The sequence below is a fragment of the Ornithorhynchus anatinus genome, chromosome X1 (assembly GCF_004115215.2).
Source record: "Ornithorhynchus anatinus isolate Pmale09 chromosome X1, mOrnAna1.pri.v4, whole genome shotgun sequence".
Classification (NCBI taxonomy): Eukaryota; Metazoa; Chordata; class Mammalia; order Monotremata; family Ornithorhynchidae; genus Ornithorhynchus; species Ornithorhynchus anatinus.
Genome location: NC_041749.1, coordinates 93,163,102 through 93,174,146, shown reverse-complemented (window position 1 = coordinate 93,174,146; position 11,045 = coordinate 93,163,102). Strand labels below are relative to the sequence as shown.

The window sequence follows — 11,045 nt, the reverse complement described above, 5'->3', positions numbered from 1 at the left end:
AATATCTGTCTAACCCTCTAGACTATAATTCCTTTTGGGTAGGGATCATTTCTACCAACACTATTGTATTGTAAAAAAAAAGAAAGAATGAAAGAAGAAAGAAGAATTTGGGTCATGGAAATCGAGTAAGCATTATTATCATTATCTTCAACAACCTCATCATCCATAGAATTTATTGACCGCTTACTGGGAACAGTGCAATCTACTAGTCACTTGGGGAACATGCATATGAAGTGTAAAACATAATTTCTCCCCTTGAGAAGCACATAGGCTAGTGAGGAAGACAAGAGCAGACCCAAAGAGAAAAAATATACAGACCAAAATGGAAATTCATTCATTCAATAGTATTTATTGAGCACTTACTATTTGCAGAGCACTGTACTAAGCTCTTGGAATGTACAATGAAAGGTGAACTCAAATAGACCTAGGAAAGAGGTTACTGAGACATAAAAACTCAGGTACAAATGATTATCCATTACTAATATCCAAGGAGGTGATGAATAGATCCTTTTTCATGAATTATAGTTACATTTCAAGGCCTATTGTTATTTTTTATTCAGTGAATTTTTAGGGTTCACTAATTTCCTTATTCAAATGTGAAAAGTATTTAATTATTGCAACTGGCTAATTGTTTGGTTGTCATAAACCATTTTATACCACCCATCTTTTCTAAGTTTGCTGCCATTAGCAGTTTTTATAATAACCTATTTCTGACAAGTTTCGCTCCTTTGGCTGTCATCTTACAATGAATTCTATTCAGGAAAAAAAAAAGATCAACCTACATAAAGTCATTTAAAATAGTTTATAATCTGCTCTTGTGCTCTGATAAAAAAAGCATGCTTAATTGTCATTACAAATGCTCCTGAAGGCTATGGATAGCATTAAGAAAATATGCAACTTACAATCACTTTTTATATTATTTCAAAGAAGTGCCCTGAATTAACGACAAAATCACAACTGTATTTCAGTGACTGCTTGGCTCAGCATTAAATGCTGCTTGAGTTGATTATTAGCCATCCACTGTAATTATCAGCATGACTAATCTAATGAACAACAACAATAACACACACAACCTTTTTCCTGGGATTTCCACAGTTGTGCCTGCTAGAACCAGGAAAGGGACAGTTCATCCATTCCATTTGGAACAGTGTTACGATTCAGGATTTAACTCCACCGTTTCCATGGAATATACAGTTCTGTAATAGTTCATGATCCCTGAATGATGTTTTCTTCATCTTTTTCTGGTACTACTGTGCACCTCCAATCATCTTGCCAGATGTACCACAAAGTTTATTTCTACCAAGAGGAGCAGAGAGGTCAGGAAAGATTAGATAACTATATGAAAGAAGAAGAAATGCCATTATTAGATCAAACAAGTTGTCCATCCTGCCCAGTGTTGTGTTTCCATCAGAGGCAGCAGAATATATGAGTTAGAGATGCCCCATCTAACACCTTTTATTGGTCGCCATCTATTAAGCTGCCAAGAGACTAATCAAATCAGTATGCACTTCTGTTTCATTGTTTCATAATAACCTATTTCAAAACAATTTTTAATGAGATTTCTGGCCAAAAGGTGCAATTCAGAGTAGATCTCCATTGAAATCAGCGGATCACCACCATGGGTAAATGCATCTGCCTGGCTTTATATTTGAGAGAAAATTTCTACTGGCTAGTAAGTTTCTGGAAGCAGTTATGCTGATCACTTTTGGTTTGGGCTAGGAAGTTTTTCCTTTCAATGGAATGGGGAAGAGGGGAGACACTGATCCCCTCAAATCCAGAAGATAAGCAAAGTCTACTCAACATTATTACTGTGGTCAAGTGAAGGTCTCTCCCCTCCACACACACCCCAGTGGGCCCCTAGTAGTGGACAAGAGCAATTTCAATTAGTAGCAGAGAAACCGCATTATGGAAATCAAAACTTGACCCCAAATACTACTTTTCCCTACATTTGCAGAAACACCACTGCAATTTTCCAAAAGATTCACATTCAAAACACTCGGCTTTGTTCCGAAAAGGACACAAGCATGCCACACCGGGCAATGAGTGACTCTACATAGGTGGTCCGTTGCTGTTTTCCTGAGGCTGGAAAATATCCCAGTTACATTTTCAATCTCTACAGCCAAATAACTGGGGGTAGTGAGGAGAGCCACACCCATATAACCCACTAATCCCAAGGGAAGGGAAGGTCTCTTTTACAGTCCTGCTACTCCAGCTTTACCCGGGCCCTAGCTCTAATCCTAGTTCTGTTCTAACACCATAGGAGACTTAATAAGGGGATGATGATGATGGTCATGAACACCCAACCAGCTTGGTTTCTTTTCTCCCTTGCAACCAAAGTGCTTAGTCCTCCCAAGGAAAAAAATACATAAGCAAAGAAGAGAGGAAATTAACAAACAGACCACATTAAGCCATTTCCTATAATGAAAATCATAATTATGGTACTTGCTTAAGAGCTTACTATGTGCCAAGCACGGTTCTAAGTGCTGAAATAGATACAAATTAATCAGGTTGGGTTCAGACCCTGTCCCATATAGGGTGTACACTCTTAATCCCCATTATGCAAATGAAGTGACTGAAGCCCAGAGAATAATAATGTTGGTATTTGTTAAGCGCTTACTATGTGCAGAGCACTGTTCTAAGCGCTGGGGGAGATACAGGGTCAACAGGTTGTCCCACGTGAGGCTCACAATCTTAATCCCCATTTTACAGATGAAGTAACTGAGGCACAGAGAAGTTTAGTGACTTGCCCGAGATCACACAGCATACAAGTGGCAGTGCTGGGATTAGAACCCAGGTCCTTCTGAGTCCGAGGTCCATGCTCTATGCACTAAGCCATGCTGCTTCTCAGTTGCTGTACGCTCAGTCCTGACCAACATGCAAGTTTGGAGAAACTGGCCACCTCCACATTCTACAGCTAATCACCAAGACCCAGTAGCCTGGAAACCCTTGGGATATGTCAAACCAGGGCCCGATGCAGTCTTGGGTATAGTTGGGCTCCAGCTTCTTACCAGGAAAATGAGAGCAACGATCTGAAAGTTCCTGGCCAGGCCCAAAGGGGAGATGTCAAAGTTTCCTGAAAAGCCCCCAGCCAGCTTCTAAAGTTGTGACCCACACCAGCCGGAGTTGACAATGCTGCCCTACTCTCTATGTGGAAATCAGAGTTCAAGGTGCCAACACTGGGCAAGGGGGATGAACAGCAGCAGTGCCAGAGGTGAAGGAATTCTCTTTCCGGGATCCCCCAAATCCCATGCCTGGTTCCTTTGGAGAAATCAGAGGGGATCCTGGCCAGGGCACCAGATTTGCTGCATGTGTAGGGCTGATGTTCACCTACCTGGGGCTGGAGCCAGCTGGCTAGCATGCCAGCCTCTGCCACGGGAAAGAGGGACCAGGGGTTTCCTGGCTCCAAAACATACAGTTTGGCCCTACAATGCCATTTCACTATGGGTGGGGTGGGAGGAAGCACTCTGTCGCTCTCTCAGCCTGGATTCAAGTACTCAAGATCATGGGAAACTAAGCATAAATTGTGAAGAGAGACTCATTCAAGCCAGGTGCTCATGGGGCCTGCAGTGGTAGAAAATTCAAAACCCTTAACAGACCTTGGACACCACTCTAAAACAATTCTTTGCCAGCACCTCCAATCAATGTTCACCGAGAGCCCATGGTTTCAGTAGCAGAGAAACCGCATTATGGAAATCAAAACTTGACCCCAAATACTACTTTTCCCTACATTTGCAGAAACACCACTGCAATTTTCCAAAAGATTCACATTCAAAACACTTGGCTTTGTGTTGGATGGACGGATGGACAGACAGATGGATAGATGGACGACAGACTGATACACTGATGGATGGACAAATGGACAGACAGAAGGACGTATGGCAGATGGACAAACTGATAGACTGATGGACAGACAAATGGGTGGCCAGATGGACAAATGGACAGATGGGCCGATGGACAGACAGAAGGTCGGACAGACAGATGGACAGATGGAAAGACAGACAAATGGTCGGACAGACAGACAGACGGATGGACAGACAAATGGATAGATAGCAGATGGACAGACTGATGGACTGATGATGGATGGACAAATGGACAGACAGAAGTAAGTATGGACAGATGGTCAGACAGACTGATAAGCTGATGGACAGATGGATGGATGGGTGGGCAGATGGATGGAAGGTCAGATGGGCAGACAGATGGTTGGACAGACAGATGGACAGACAGTCAGATGAACAGACAGACAGGACAGATGGATGGACAGATGTTAGGAGAGACAGACAGACATACAGAACAATGGACAGACAAATGGATGGACAGTCAGACGGAGGTAGTCAGACACATAGACAGACAGATGGTTGGACAGATGGACAGATGGACAGATAGACAGACGGATAGACAGATGGATGGACAGATGGACAGGCAGAAGGACAAATGGATGAACAGATGGACGAACACACTGATAGACGGACAGATGGATGGACGGAAAGACAGATAGCCTGACAAACGGACAGATGGATGGATGGATGGATGGACAGACAGAGATAGACGGACAGACTGACAGACAGGCAGATAGACATACTGATGGATGGACAGATGGAAAGACATACAGACGGAATGACTGACAGACTGATAGATGGATGGACAGAGGGACGGACTGTTGGACAGAAAGACTGACAGATGGACAGATGGATGGACATTTAGACTGACTGGCAGATGGTTGGATGGATTCATTCAATAGTATTTATTGAGCGCTTACTATGTGCAGAGCACTGTACTAAGCGCTTGGGATGAACAAGTCGGCAACAGATAGAGACAGTCCCTGCCGTTTGACGGGCTTACAGTCTAATCAGGGGAGACGGACAGACAAGAACAATGGCACTAAACAGAGTCAAGGGGAAGAACATCTCGGAAAAACAATGGCAACTAAATAGAATCAAGGCGATGTACAATTCATTAACAATGGATGGTCAGACAGGTGGATGGACAGTTGTACAGTCCAATGGTTAGATGAATGGACACATGGAAAGGATAGATGAACATACGGATGGACCAACAGATGGACAGGTGGGCAGACAGATGGACAAATGGATGGACAGACATCTTGGACAGACAGCGTGTGGATGGACAGACTGATGGACTGATGGATGGATAGATGGACAAGTGGAAGGAAGGATGTATGGACAGATGGATGGACAGACACACTGATAGACTGATAGAAGGTAGAAAGGTGGACAGACAGACGGACGGATGCACAAATCTACAGACCAAGGGATGGACAGATGGACAGATGGGTGGACAGATGGACAACAGATGGACAGTTGGATGGACTGATGGACAGATGGACAGATGGACTGACGGATGGAAGGACAGACAGACTGAAAGACAGATGGGTGGACAGGACAGACAGGCAGGCAGACAGACAGATTGACATTTGCATGGACTGGTAGACAGATGGATGGACTAACAGACCGACAGACAGATGGAAGGACAGATGGATGGACATACGGACAGACAGATGGACGGTTGGTCAGACAGACAGGCAGATGGACATAGGACAAACAGACAGCCGGACAGATAGACTGATGGACGGATGGACAGATGGGTAGACATTCAGACAGAAGGACAGAAGAACAGATGGATGGACGGTTGGACGAATGGACAGATGGTTGGATGGACAGATGGTTAGATGGACAATCAAACTGACGGACGGACAGACAGATGGACAAACAAATGGACATATGGATGGACAGGCGGATGGAAAGATGGACAGATGGATGGACAGATGGATGGACAGATGGATGGATGGAAGGAAGGACGGACGAAAGGATAAATGATCGGACAGATGGACAAATTGTTGGACGGACAATTGGACAGATGGATGGACAGATTGGCAGAAAAATGGACAGACGGGTGCCCAGGATAGATATTTGGATGGATGTATGGATTGTCAGACATATGTACAGACTGGTGGATGAACAAACCAACAGACGGATAGGCAGAAGTACAGACAGAAGGACAGATGGATGGACAGACAGAATGATAGACTGACGACAGACAGAGAGAGGGAGACGGACAGACAGAGATAGACAGACAAATGGGCTTATGGACCGACAGACGGACAGACAGATGGACAGACCGATTGCCAGATGGTCGGATGGATGGTCAGACAGACATTTGGACAGTCTGATGGACAGATGGACAGACAGAAGGACAGACGGACAAATGGATGGACAGAGGGGGTGGAGAAATCACATCATAGTAACCCTCGATTCAGTGAGAATTAATAGGTTTTGGTGGAGTGATGCCTTTTGATACACACCTCTTTCAAAATAAATTGTCACAGTGAGCGCTACTAAATGATTTTATGCCCTTGTGACGCATGGTTAAATTTCTGTGCATTAAAATATGCTCGGTTTTGCCATAACCACACTTTCAGGACACATTTTGGCTAGAGTAGGGTCCAGACACGTTCTTCCAACAACATGAGCCTATTCTCAAAAAAAACCATTCATGCCTATGTGGGAGGCGGTGAATCCAGCAAGTACCCTGGGGCAAGTTTGCCTTAACACAAGGTTTAGCAAGAACGCTGCCTTCACATTGTATGAGAACCAGGAGGTAGGGGAAAGATCCTGAAACCTAAATTACCCTGCAGTCCACAGTACAATAAGGCTCAGGCAAATGCTACTTGCATGCCCAAAACCGTTTCTTCCTACGCCAAATCTCCTGGGCCAACTGGTGAAGTGTATTATACCAGAAGAGAAATATGTGGAAGGGAGAACGCCCCCAAATTCTAACATCATGCTATATTCCAAATTGTGACATGAAAACACAGGTCACAGCAGAACAAACTGGGTGTACAGTTAATTGTTTCCTTCATACGCTGGGCTCCGGTTCTGTAGCCTTATTGACTATTTCAAATCCTGGCATTCTAACACAGTCTCCTAATGCAGATTAGGCAGCTGCCCTTTCCAAAATATTTTTTTTTAAAAAAAGAGTAAAATACTAAAAGAACCAAAAAGCAGATGCACTGTGCACCACAGACGGTGCAGGCTATAGGACACCTGACACCCTACGTCCCAGATTTGATTTGTTTTCCGGGACTGAAAAAACAAAAATGGGAAGCTCCCAGCATTTGCAAAGGAGTTTACAAAATGTGTCCGAGATGCCCTAGTTGCCTGGTGCTTTTGTCCTAAAATAAACAGAAACTAAAGAATGAAGCGAGACTGTCCTTAATCATCCACACAATGCATTGCCTTTGAAACCTAATTATGCCACCCCAGTGGCAACAATGTGCACAATATTACTTCTTACCAGATTCGAAAGAATGCTAATGAGATTATTCCATGGGGCTGAATGTTGTGTCAACCATTTGATGGGGGCAATTGTGCAAGTTTTGATGATGCAAAGAATAGCCTGTTTCTCAGATAAATGAGATATGTGCTTAGTCTTCGATCCAGATAGAAATGTGGTTTTCCCTGTCTCCAGCTCCGACTCCCAAGGCTGATTAGGCCGCCAATGAAACTTGCCAACCCTGCCTGGGCCCCTAATCCTGATCTAGTACATCTATTAGCCATTGGATTTTTTTTTTCCAATAGGAGACATGCTTTTAAATGTCCCTCTCTTTTCCCGAAATGTATTTTGTTATGGTATTTATTAAGTGCTTATTACCTGCCAGTACTAAGATCTGGGATAGATACAAGCTAATAGGATTGGACACACTACATATCCCAGGCAGGGCTCACAGTCTTAATCCCCCACTTTATAGATGAGGGAACCAAGATACAGCAAAGTGAAGTGACTGGCCCAAGGTCACACAGCAGACACATGGCGGAGCCAGAATTAGAACCCAGGTCCTCTAACTCCCAGGCCCGGGTTCTCTCTACTAGGCCATGCTGCATCCCAAAGATCTTAAAATGACATTAGGTAGAAGAACAAAAAAGCTTCTTTTCCTACCATCACCAAAATCTCTACACTCACAGTGGTTTGGGTTGGAAAAGAAAGCAGAGAAGAGGAGGGGAAAATGTCTGCAGATTGGAGCAAGCTCCCCCGAGTCTGTTTCCAGATAATAATAATTGTGGTATTTATTGCACAGCACTGTTCCAAACACTGGGGAAGATACAATGCAATCAGGTTGGACACAGTCCTGTGGTGAGCCTACAACAAGCTGCCTTATCAGTGACTGTTTGATTCCGTAAACAACAAGAAATAAGAGACTAGTAAAGGCACTGATGGGTTCTACCTAAGACAGGTGATTGCGGCCCTGTGGGGTGAGCATGATGGAGGGAGGCATGACTTTCTCTCCCTCTTCTACTCAGTAATGAGCCTGGACCAATCAATGATGCTTAAGCTGTGACGCCGAAGGCAGATAAAAGGCAGTCATTTTGAATCTCAAGGAGTCACACAAAGCACATGCAGAGGAAGCAGTATTGAGGTGCACAGAGAGCAAAAGGCATGCTAGAAGAAGGGAGGCAGCACAGAAGCAAGCTAAGGCTCACACAGAGGAAGCAGCACAGAGGCAGCACAGAGGCATGCTGAAGAACCTGAAGAAGCAGAAGCAGCAGGAAAGCAGCATTCAAAAGCAATAGAAGGCAACAGCACTTGGAAGCAGAAAGAAGAAGCATTGGCAGAACGGGCTCCTTTGACCACAGACTAGTATTGGACCCTTGGTGGAGTGGATGAGTGAATGTGTGTATGTGTCACTTCCTTTCACGTTGGTAAAACTAAGTAAAAACTATCCACTGTAACCTTGGTGATCAGAGGTGTGGCTTGACTTAAGTACGTGTCACCGAGGCTCCCCCAGTCCAGGAAGGTACTGGTAGATACGAACTGGGGGCTCGCGACAAGTCCCTGTCTCAAATGGGGCTCACAGTCCTATTCCCCATTTTACAGGTGAGGCAACTGAGGCACAGAAAAATGACCTGCCCAAGGTTACATAGCAGACACGTGGCAGAGCTGGAATTCGAACCCATGTCCTCTGACTTCCTGGCCCATATTCTTTCCACTAGGCCATGCTGCTTCTGAAAATAATGGGCTTCCCAACCAGAGCTGGGAAGCCTGCTAGACAGATTCAAAAAAGAGCTGCAACATATCCGAAGGAGTTGGCCAGAAGACCCCTAAAGCTAGGAAGCAAAAGCTTTCCCAGATGAGATAAGCTTTCATAGATGACCCATGTCATCTTTGCTCTAGCCTTTCATGGCAGAGGGGAAAGAGCACATCTCTTGCTAACTTCATTCATTCATTCAATAGTATTTATTGAGCGCTTACTATGTGCAGAGCACTGTACTAAGCGCTTGGGATGAACAAGTCGGCAACAGATAGAGACAGTCCCTGCCGTTTGACGGGCTTACAGTCTAATCGGGGGAGACGGACAGACAAGAACAATGGCACTAAACAGAAAAATATGGAAACTTCTCAACCTCTCCCTTCCCCTTCAGGTACCAACTCTATTATAGTGTTTAATGCAGTGCTCTGCACACATGAGCACTCAGTAAATACCACCGATTGGTTGACTGACTGACTGACTGACTGGGTTTTCTCTCAACACACTCCTTCCCAAGAGGATGAACAGGCTAGGTTCTCTCACCCCGGCACCCAGTATAACACAACAGCTGTTTTTCCCCTAACAAAGCTCTCATCTGTGCTCCAGCGAAAATATAAAAAGAAACTTTATATTAGGAGCAGATCAAAAACCATTACTCATCAGGATACATTATGTCTTTCAGGCAAGTCATTGTGCCAAGGTATAGAAAAATGTTATCGAGATCTACCACCACAAAAACCTTGTCGGGACCGGAATTATTTTTCAATGCTCCGTACAGAAACTTCATTCTTGTGGAGTAACCATAAGCCATTTGTTTTCCAATGCCTAATTTTTGGCTACCAAACAAACCCAATGGCTGCTTCAACCACAGGAATCATCACCCAAAACCAAAAGGCCAGGCTGTTTCACCAGAGTAACAAAGAGCAACAGTCATTGCAGGACCCAGTAAGATTAGGGTTGATCTGGGATGGCAGAGCTAATAAAACCCAGCTGGAAAGTGAACTTTCGGCCATTTTCCAGCCTGCACGAATACCCCAGAAGTCAAAGGATCACCAGGGGACACAACCAGCAGCAAGTTACCGAAGCATGGGAAGATCCACTGGGGTCCCTCACCTATAGCTCCAGGATTTCCAAAGCACCCATTCCTCACCATCCCCTTCTAAATGAAGCCTCAGACAGAGAGTTATTGCATTTCACCAGAGGCAAACTCCAAAAGTCCACTACTACAGTATAGCCCAGCAGGGGACATTTTGGAAAATATTTCTCCCTCCTCTTCCTTCCCCCTTCCCCAATCCCACACACATACGATGTTAGTGAGAGCCATCTGGGACTACCTCTTTCCTTCACAACTCCCGTTCAAGACCGATATCCTGACCTGGAAGGATCATCAGCTCAGAAATCTTCTAGACCAAAAGGCCAAAAGTAACTGCCAAACTGAGTTTCTTTGAAACGCTACTTCAAGGACTTGTGGATGCCGGTCGAGAAGCGAGGACACATCGACTTGCAAATCAAATCATTCTAAAAAGATTTTTCTGCTCTTCTTGCTCATACCTCAATGACCTACACTGGCCAGTGTTTGAGGAGGGAAGGATTGAACCTCGGTGGTTTCCTCCAGGTGGACAGCCCATAAATTCCCATTCAACTAACTAGGTGGATTGTCCACATGGGTGGCATCAACTGGGTAGTTGTTCCATTTCTCACCTCCCCACCATGAACTGGGTAGAACTAATCATTGTAGATCAATGAATGGCATTTTATAATTTGGCAGCAGTGTTGTCTAAGGGATAGAGCCCAGGCCTGGGAATCAAAAGGACCTGGGTTCTAATCCGAACTCTGCCACTTGTCTGGTCTGTGACCTTGATCAACTCACTTCACTGGGCCTCAGTTACCTCATTTGTAAAATGGGGATGAAGACTGAACCCTATGTGGGACATGGACTGTGTCCAACCTGATTAGGTTAGGTCTGCCCCAGTGGTTAATACAGTGCCTGGCATGTAGTAAGCAC

At 44.7% G+C, this 11,045-nt stretch overlaps 1 non-coding gene across 1 annotated transcript; it reads right to left on the bottom strand.

Annotated features, from left to right (window-relative positions):
- Nucleotides 1–9,026: 9,026 nt before the first annotated feature.
- LOC114807001 lies at nt 9,027–9,089 on the bottom strand. The gene has a single exon (XR_003755054.1). It is a non-coding gene; the product is annotated as a U7 small nuclear RNA (small nuclear RNA).
- Between the last annotated feature and the right edge of the window lie 1,956 nt (nt 9,090–11,045).